Here is an 11221-nt window from a genome sequence, read left to right on the forward strand (position 1 = left end):
GAGTGGGAATGGAATGCCTGGCAGCAGAAGGCTACGAAGATCGAGTTGAAGAAAACAGAAAGAGAAATAAAAAGAATTGTGAATTGAAAGAATCATACATGTGACAGAAAAGTGATGGGAGATTTCCAAATGAAGTATGTAACCATTAATAAGATCACATAAAAATAAAAATCACTTAATTACAATCAAAACTACAGTGGTAAAGAAAGACTTATTACGGACTGTTTATTTATGTATGCATAAGTCAGGTCTGAGATGCTTGATAGTAACTACCTCTGCTAAACAGAATACCTATGTTGATGAATTATTTAGACCTGTATGGACTGATCACAGAATCACGTCCTTAATGTTGATCGGATTCTTTTAATAAGTTTAAAATGTATCCATTTATCTCAGTAACTCAAAACCTCATTCCCTGTGTTTAAATCCTGGTTGAAAGCCAGCAAAAATCACAAGCCAAATTAGGTTCGAATCTCATGGGTAACAGTAGTTCTCATAAGATTAAAGGTACGTTTTGCCAGTGTATGTCAACTAGCATGAAACTCAGGTCCAGAATTTCCCACCAAATTCCTCCAACTATTTACTGTCATGAGCGGGGTTTATTCTCAGTTTGGCAATTTTCATTGGAACTCATTGAAGGAAATGTCGGTATGCCACTTTATTCAAATATCAAAATGCATGTGTATGTATAAATAATTTTATTCCATGATCCATAATATACATGTGTATCTGATGAATAAGGCATATTTCCCTTCCGTCTAGAATCATTGTTTTATCAAACTATGTTTGTTTTTTTTGGCCAAAGGAAAATAACATTTCATGTCATATAAAACATTTTCGTCTTCTTCTGATTGAAAAGAGACACAATGGGAAACATTTACATGAGGTAAGATAAGAAAATAGAACGATTCTGTTGTAAAGAATATCGCCGTATATTGTGGTTGATTTGATTATTTGTTTGTTTACATTGTTTATCAAATGAACTAGTAAGATTAACAAAGAATCAACGAAATACATTTGTACAAACATAAGGATTGGCTGATTTGTTGTTATGAATTTGATCAGTAAGCAGTCAACAAGGATACAATTTGGAGATGCTATATCCCGAAATACAATACAGAAAGAATCAAATCAGTCTTAACATTCCCACATGGATATTCAGTGACTTTCTATGTATTAGATAATACGAAGTGAATTTTCTTGATTGATACAGTGAATTTTTTCATAACTAAACATTGATGGTGGTCAGCTATAGAATCCAGATTGCGCTTTCTTCCTATCTATAACGCGTCAGCTGAATGTCCCTGCACCACAGAGTTAATGCTCATTGCGGGACTCGAACCCAGTGCCTTCCCTTTTAAACGACATTGTTATCTACTTAGCTACTGATTCGCGACAGCCACTAGTTTGTACAATGGGGTGAATTTTTAATTCATTTTGTATCATTTGTTTGAATCTTCCCATTGATGTTTAGGACTGTGATTGATCAGGTACATCCAGCTGACGAGTCCCAAATAGATTCCACTTCTAACCAACATCCATCTTTGCTTATAATGCTCATGACTTAAAGCAATATTGAGGCAACACGCACAGGATTCACATATATCAATAAGTGACTGATCAATTTCGGTCCTAAACATCAATGATAAGATTCAAACAAATAATACAAAACGATTTATATTAGACTCATTTTGTTTGCACGGGGTTATTCAATTTCAGTCTGTTTTCCCTGTAACAATTATTTCATGACGATTTTATTTTCAGTGGTAAATATTCAGTATGGTCAAATTTTGTAGTTCAAAATCACTGGACTAATCGATATATGATTGAATAAACGTAAGTGTAATTTAACTCTTTTAGGAGTCACCATCAGGAAGAGCTTCCATACACCTAGATTTCTCACTTTCATTAGATGGATGGAAAGCACCTCCCTTCACTGTGTTGAAATCAGAGTTGCGAATAACTAGCGTAGTGCGCAAACATATCAATGTACTTGTAGTGGGATTGAAATGACTTCAAAATGCACACAAAAAAGAGTTAGTATTCCTATAGGAGGTTAACTACTTACTATACTACATAAGTAGTAATTGAACACTGAATAAATTTTTCATAATATCCTTGTGAGTAAGAAATTGCATTTTTGGTGTTTCGTGACTTAATGCAATTCACTTCCTCAAAGTAAATAAATAACTGGATATTTACTGGGTCGTCACAATAAATATTTATCATTTACTTTCTACCCAATGCTCAATTAATTGGAAACTCAAGTCCAATCTAGTCATTGACACCTACAAGTAGTTAATGTATTTCGCTCATACTTTAAAATGGAAATAGCACGAATTAAAGAATACAACAATATGAAACCTTAGTTAAATTAGGTAGATTTCATGCACATGTGCTTATGACAGACTTCATTATTCACCTTCTTAACCTGAATCTTTACGATTTGTTATACTGTTTCAAATGTGGGGAGTTTATTCTACTCGATTGAGCACCAGTTTGATTTTTGAACGTAAGCGATTTGTGATAATAACATTGATCTTTGGCTTATTCTGGTTTGTTCTATTTTTTTATCTTGTATACTTTTCAGCCCTGATAAAAAGATAGTGTACTTTATCTGCTGATCGAATACCGACCAGCCACATTGAATCTGTTATCCTACAATCGAAAAGAATTATCTTTAACTCTATATATGTAACTAAACTGATTGATCCATAAATATTCATATGCTAAGTGTATGTATTTAATTATTTGTAGAGATGTAAAATATTAATTTGTGTACTATTAGTGGTTAAAGGTGTATGATTTCATAACAAATTATTCATCAAAATCATTTTCGAATTTTAGGGTTTATGGCTTTGATGAACATACTCGACAAGGTAAGTGGGGACGCGGATTCTCGTGGGGACAATTACATAGACCAAAAATTCTTATCAGGTAAATCTATCAGTCTATGTAGATTCATAAGATTTTGTACACAATATTCACATCTGAAATTGTTACTCATGTCAAACAGATTACAATTCATATCGCCACTATCTACGAGGCGGATGTACTGAGAAATAATTAAGTCTGATAATCATTTAACAGTACAATTGATAAGTGAATGACTCAGGAAGTTCTTGTAGTTATTTAGGTTTTATAAAGGTTTTGTATCATACTCAATTTCGTGCTTGTTGTGCAGTCGCCCACTTGCATATTACTGAATCTGCCTTTGACATTTAAATAACCGTACATTTTCAGTTCATTTGTGTAACAGGACTATTTAAGAATATTACATACTCTTCCTTAAATTCCCAACCCCTTTTGCGAGCTTTCTGATTTATGGTTTGCTGGTTATGTATTATTAAAATAAGCCTCTAATTTCACTGTGTGGTCATCCTTAATCTGATAATATGTTGTGTCTGTTGTACTGCAGTTAGATTCAAGTATTATTCGTGAGTAGAGAATTTATACAGTGCGGACAACATAGTTAGATATCATATGATCTATCTTCTATGATATCACATATAACAATAATAATAACTTGGCAAGATACTATTATTGCCACTTATTATGATTTGCAGATACGAACGGCTATATGTTCACTCATCAGTAAACAGGGACTGATAATGACCGATCTTAGGAAGAAGGCAAAGCTGCAGATGAGAATTTACTGACACTACGAATAAATCGACAGCAGATACCTAACTGATAATTTGGTCTGCATCAACGTCTAAACTAATGATAGAGTGTGAAGGAGTTCAGTATGTTGACTAATTCAATTATCACTTGTAAGTCTCATCATCCTGGGTACGTTTCCGTCTAGTGAAATCTCTCTACGAAGTCAAAAGTCTCGATTGATCTCTGCCAACTTGCATCACTTGTGGGATTGTAGAGATGTCCATCTTCCGACTACAGGAAGTGGATGCTGTCAAGCACACTAGTTTAACTTACTCTGCGGATATGAAACACTGACTTTAAAAGTAGGAGACATGAGTAGGTTGCAAATTTTTTATCATAGGTGTCTTTGAAGCACTGTTCTGGCTTCGTAGAACGATCAAGTAAACAATGTCGAGGTTAAGTATAGAGTACTAAATAAAGATGGTACATCGGTTGGTGAGATCTTAAAAATCTTCATCGATTGATGTGGTTTAAACGTTTTATACATTTAGTCTTAACAGTTATAAACACTTGACTAGCATAAAAAAGAACAAAAAAATAAAAGTTCTGTATTAGAAGTAAGTGAAATCAGCTGTTATAAGTCGGACTATATATTCACTTGTACATGACCAATCGAACGAAATTCATCAATATCAAACAGTCTTAAATAATTGATTGAGATCATAAATCGATTGATGTTAGACCACCATTGAAAATCTGGAAGCACTGGGAAGTCGTCTCGTCCCAGTATGAGACTCCTCATCAGTGAGCGTCCGGTCATTCATATGCCTGAGTCAACAACATGACTCCCACAACAATTTTCAGTTCACCCATTAGCGATGTGTTACCTACGATTTGTTTTACAAATTGAAAAAAGTCTTTAGTCACTGTATTTAGTCAAATAGCTAGAAGTTAATTAATTTATCCTATTATTTAAAGGTGCTATTGAACTCGATGTTATTTTAATGTCATAAATAACATAGAAACTGGTAAAAATGAGAACCGGTCCAAGTTTTCACACTATATCAGCCACTCAGAAATGAATACCAAGAAAATAAAATTATCAGTGGCAGTAAAAAAGATGAATTGTAGAGACAACCCTGTGGAATGGAAGATGTGAAATGATTGTAAAGCTGATGACTTAATGGAACACAAAAATCGAAGACTTCGGCATCATAGCAAGCGATTCTGAACCATGTCACTTAACATTTCCAATCACTGATCATGATAATCTATTTATTAAGATAATTCAGGCTAACAGTTAATTACTTCAATCAACAGTTTAATAATTCGGCGTTAGTTACGAAGACTTGAATTTTTACTAGTGTCGAACACTTGATACAACGAAGCATCTTCCGCGAACACACCAATTTCTTTTCTGCCAACATCGCCTTGTTACCCAGAGATTTATCGCGAACTGCATCAGTGTACAACATAATTTAGTTGGGGAAATTGTAATTTACAAGAATCCTTGGTTTAGACTAGATGCTTGCTGATTCATCAGTCTTTGGATAATAATTATTGTTACAGCAACTAAATATTCAGTACTCACTGAACTCTGTCATTCAAATTTGTAATGAAGAGATTAAGGTGAGTAGAATTAGAAAGTATGTAATAACATCGAAACTCGAGATCTATATCAAAATAAAAAAGTGAATCTATTGATTATGAACCTAAAAGTGACAAATATTAGTTACCATTATGATACAGACCTTGAAAACAGGAAGTCTGCACCTACCAACATAGATAAGATCAACAGTAAGTGATTTTATGAAGTGATTCCATTTCTTGATTTAATCACCCATAACTCTCCTACAATTTACTCTTAACCTAATTACCATTAAGCATCTAAGTAGATTAATTATTTAACATAAATAATGTATTTCACATACACTACGATCTATGGAAATTCACAGAATCATTAACTGACTCTAAATTTTTTACCCGGTACTCTATATTAAGTTTCAACATTAATCATTCACTTGTGTCCAACAAACACGAACAAAGCTTCAAAGGGATTTATGATAGAACGTAACGGACATAAATATATTCACTAATATCATAAGCCATATTTCACAAATAATAAGAAAGAGAATGATAGAAAGAGATTAGTTAACATCATAGAATACTGATTATTTTTCAAATATTTTATAAACGATAAATTGAAATTAATCGAATAATGAACGTTGAACACTCACAATTGATTGATCACTGAGTGGTGATCAATGTCATGCGTGTCGAGTTCTTCTTAGTGCTGATCGAATGCTATCGATTGTAATTTATTTTAATACAAGAGAACGGAATTCCACATAACAATTTCTTATATCTTACTGTCGTATATGCAATGATTTTCGAATATATATAGTCTAGTATACATACATATTGAGCATAATCAGTATAAAAGAATAGGTTTGACAAGTTATTATAATTATATCTTGAACAAATATAGCTTGCTTCTTTCAGTCAGTCAGTCAGCTACAACGTAGGACCAGGCACACATATGCATCGGTCCAAGTTACCATACCTCGTTAGCACAACAAGATCAACACCGGATTCATAGAAGTAGTTAATTTAGTGGTGGTAGTATATAAAGATATAGTATAGGAAGGAAAAAAGTTATGAAGCAATTTTAATCTCAAGGTTTAACGGACGATAAAGAGTGTATACACCTACACCACTGTGATCGATTCTGAGCCATGTCACCCAGTCTCCAACCATAGGTTACGATAGTCACGCGGACCCCAACCAGGTAGTCTGCATCTACCAACATGGCTCAGACTAGAAGTTAGTGACTTCAAGCACTGATGCCATGTTTTGGTTTGGCCGCCCCTAACTCTCTTCTAACCATCCCCAAAACTAGTCATCATAGAGCGTCGTGGTAATCAGTGTTCAGGCATACATAACACGTGGCCCAACCATCTCAGTCGATGAAGATTCATGACCGAACTGCTGTGCAGTATACTCGTCCCTTAATTGATAAACGGATATCTCGTCTTCGCCATAGGTGACGTAAGTTGGCAAAAGCCAAACGAGCTTTTTGAATCCGTGCTGAGATTTTGTCAGACACCAACCCATTAAGGCTGATCAGACTTCCAAGATAAGTGAAGTTTTCGACGCGTTCGACTACTTCACTCCCTACCCTTAGTTCAGGTGTTGACGCAGGCCAGTCCTGGAGTAACAATTTATATTTGGATGGGGAGAAACGCATCCCAAACATCCTGGCATTATTACTCAGTTCTAACAGAAGACTCTACATTTTGCCAGCGTCTTCACCAAACAGGACTGTCATCTGCGTATTTTAAGTCGCTTAGTGGAGCCCCTGGTAGGAGATCAACTCCTGAAAATTCAGTCGAAGGGAGTGTTATTTCCAGCAACAGGTTTATAATGAAGTTAAACAAAAATGGGGATAGTGGACAGCCTTGACGGACACCACTTGAGGTTGTAAAATCATATGACAGTTCGCCATAAGCTCTCACTCAACTGATAGTGTTCGAGTAAAGAGCCTTCACAAGATTTATGTACTTCTGAGGTACATCTTGCTTCTTTATTTATATTTTATTTACTTGAACACAAATATTGATACAAAGGGGCATCAGATATATATGCGCCACACAATAATAATGAGAATGTAAAGATATAAAGAATATGAGTATAAAAAAAGAAGTACAACAATGAACAGAAATCAGTGTATGATAGTGAAATAACAATAGTAGGAGGGGTAGATCAATTAGCAAAAGTGTAGTCACAGGGAATCCTTCCACTTAAAGAGGTCACTTTTTTTATGGAGGAAATAAAACAAAGTTACAGCAGGATCACCAGTAGCTCCTATTCTGAACCATATCTGATAACGTCTCTAGCAACTATGTTGCACCATCTCTAGGACCCCAACCAGGGAGTCGTGAAGAACCAACAGAAGTCAGCCCTTTGCAGCTTTCTTTCATACCACGACATTATGTCATACACTGACTACCTCTCCGCTTTTTCCAACCAGTCCCAGAGTCGGCAAATAATGCACAACGAGGAATTCTCTGGGATGACATTCGTAGAACATGTCCACGAATTTGTTCATTGGTATGTGAATGAAGGTATGGAAGTGAATTCAGTGAAGCACAAGAAGATATAGCTACTTTAGTTTCAGTCTGGAAAGGACAGGAGGCTTGATAGCCTGTGTTGGTCCTGGCAATGATGGACTCTCAGTTGATCCAAATTTCTTTTGAAAGAGTCGACCGATGGAGCCTCAAGCACGTGCTGAGGTAATGAATTCCACTCCTTGATGATTCGATGGGAAAGTCGATGGTCAGCTGACAAGTAATTTGTCCTGGGCTTGTGGACATTTTTGGAGCGTCCTCGCAAATTTTCTGTTTTTGGAAGACAAGAAACATGAGGGCATATCTGGTGCAGATTTATCATTAAGTAATTTGAAAACTGTAATCAATTAGCCTCTAGTTCTTCGATATGGCAAAGTGAATAGGTTTAGCTTGGCCAGTCGAACATCATACGGGAGCTTCGCTATTCCGGTAATCAGATTGGTTGCTATCCTCTGAACCTTTTCCAAAAGCTCACTGTCTTTTTAAGCAGGGGTTAGCCGCTTAAATGCAGTACTCAAGTTTAGGACGCACAGACACTTTATACAAAGTCAAAAAGGTCTTAGCGTCGACATGACTACATATTGACCATAAAGTTCTAAAACTTTTGGCGGCTATTGCACGGCAGTGTGCAGTAGTCATTAATTCTTGTCTAACGATGACTTCCAAGTCATTGTGTATCTGGACAACAGGTAGGTAGGTGTTATTCATCGTGTATGTATCTGTACCTGGATGACCGATATGTATACTTTAGAAAAAGTTGGTAAATAAACTTATTAGAGGTGAAAACGGATTTCGACTGTTACTTTTACAGGAGCCTCACTTACTATTGAGAGCAAATCAATTACAACCAGTTAGGGATATTCAGACGAAATGACCATACCTTTGGTTAAAAAATATGTAGATAATTATTTGAAATACATTGTTCATTTTAATTATACTCTTTCAAGGGGTCAATACGTTATTAAATGGATAATATGTGTACGGCTCATCATTTTCGTGCTTTACCGCTACACAAGTCTAAAAGATTGTATGAAGTAGTGGTAGTCTATGGGATACCCAAAACGCTTATATTCGTACATAAACCAAAAAACTAAAAGGAAAGGCAACATTGCATGTGGTCTTGAGTGTTGTTAGAGGTATGAGGGCAGTTATCATTTCCCGGTTGCCCACACCGTGGAAGAATTCTTCTAGAGGTACCTGAAAAGGAAATTGGGTTAGAAGTGGTCTTAATGACCTGAGAGCGTGACCGCAGTGCCCAAGGGACAACTGCTTGAGGTCGGTCACACACGACCTTTTCGTGGGTAGTTTTTGTGTTAGCTCCGTTCTTCAAAGGACCTTACCGCTGGAGACGGATATCCGTGGGATAAGGCGAGGTGTGCATTTTTAGGGTCGACCTTTTCTAACCCCACCCCTACTTGTGGGAAGGCAGCATCGCTGTCATGCTGGTTGTCTGAAGGAAACACCTTACTGCCTTCACACCTCTGTACAGTCAGCAGTACGACTTCGCCTTTGGACCTTGGGTTTGCTGCTTTTAGTCTCACCGCTCTTCAACCGACCTGTCTGGCATGGTAGGACCTCGAGGAACGATTGTTCCAGCCAGCATAGCTCGATTGCTTCATCACGATAGGCAAGCCCGACCACCACGTCAAGGTAGCAGCAACGATCGGGCATTGCATGATGTTGGTACTGTGATGTATGCTAATTATGTTGATAGATACGAATAATATATAACACCAATAAGTGAAGTGCCTGAGAGCAGAAGTCGAGATAACAAGAGGGATGAAGGAACAATGAAGTTCGTAAGAAAAAAAGTGCAAAGATGTGCAAATTATGTATCTAATGAATGGTTTCCATATCTTACTAAACTACTGTGTGACCTCACATTGAACAAGAAAATGGTTCGCCCACCTGAGTTCTTCACTTACAATAGTACTACATCATTAGTAGGAGACGACTACGAAAAACACCAACTATTCTCTAATCACCTTTGAGAATACATATACCGTAGAGGCCCCCTTCCATCCGGTTCATATAAACCCCACATTCGTACTCTAAACATCGTGACCATGAAGAAACTCAATATATTTGATAATTAAATAAGCTTGCATAGGTTAATTCATTGGACCTGATTGGATACAGCCTAGATTCTTAAAAAACCAGATTTCTATCGCGAATCTCCCAAATATGTTTCCATCTACCTATAACCTAAGGCAGATTAGCGAAGAACTGGAAGAATCCCAAATTAAGTCATGTCTTCAGAACAAGTACGAGACAAACCTGAGAAATATATATCTGTAAACCTAACCAGCGTGGTTGTTAAGATTTCAGGGGTTATTCGGAAGTAACAAGAGATTTCCCAGTTCGGAATGAACCCCAGACTGTCGAACTGGGAGACTGTACTTAGTGGAGGGCCCTGGGATACAGTTTTCGAATGTATTATTCTTCCTGTGTGAATGACCTATTATCGTTTTCCTTGTACGCTGACGGTAACAAGACATGGACAGCGACAAAAAATGGAAATGGTAGATTAGAGCCTCAAAATGACCTGCGGTTATCTCAATAGTCTAAAATTTGTCGATAAAGGCTTCCAAGTGCACCATGATGTATATTAGTCATCAAGATACGGATACATACATGGTGAATAACATTGAGCTACCTGTCATTCAGACACAATGACCTAAGGGTCACCGTTGGCCAAAACTTGAAAACTACCTTGATATGCGATAGCTGCCTAGTTTCAGAACCCTCTGGTGGTCAAAATATGGAGCCCCCAGCCATGTCGATGCTAAAACCTTTTCGACTTTGCCGTGTTCATTCGACCTAAACACGGGTACGGGATAAAAGCAGCCTGTCCGTATAAATAAGATAGTTAACTGTTGGAAAAGATGCAGAGGACTGCAAAAAATACTGTATGACGATATTAGCTAAACTAAACCAATTTCCATCGTCATACAGAAGGAACAGAGGTGACTTGACCTCATATTTTGGATTAAGTAATGATAAATTTGAGAATTACATGTCAAAATCCTTTTTGTCACTTAAAACAGGACTTACGAGGACATTTTAAAAAAGTCCACGAGCCCATAGCAAATTACTTGTCAAGAGCTTACCAACTTTTTCATCGAGTCATCAACATATGGAACTCATTGACCCAACACGCAATTAAAGTTTTATCTTTCGACGCATTGAATAGACGAACCGATTGAGACCAATGCCATTTCGTCTAAAACAGGCCACCCACTATTCTATTCTTACCAGACTGAAACTACGCAATATGACTGAGCAATCTGCTTCGTCAAGACAACTGTGAGCGTAAAGCGTGCCTAACAGTCTGAAAAGGCCTCGCTAATCTTAACAGCATTTGGGATCTAACCAATATCTTACAACGCTTAATCCATCAGCCTTCTGACTAAAACCTCATGTTCGCCATCGACAAGCATATCTTAACTAGTTTGTTCAACGTAACTACTTTTATTTATTCAAAAAGAGGA

The sequence above is a fragment of the Schistosoma mansoni genome, chromosome 4 (genome assembly GCF_000237925.1).
Source record: "Schistosoma mansoni strain Puerto Rico chromosome 4, complete genome".
NCBI classification, from domain to species: domain Eukaryota; kingdom Metazoa; phylum Platyhelminthes; class Trematoda; order Strigeidida; family Schistosomatidae; genus Schistosoma; species Schistosoma mansoni.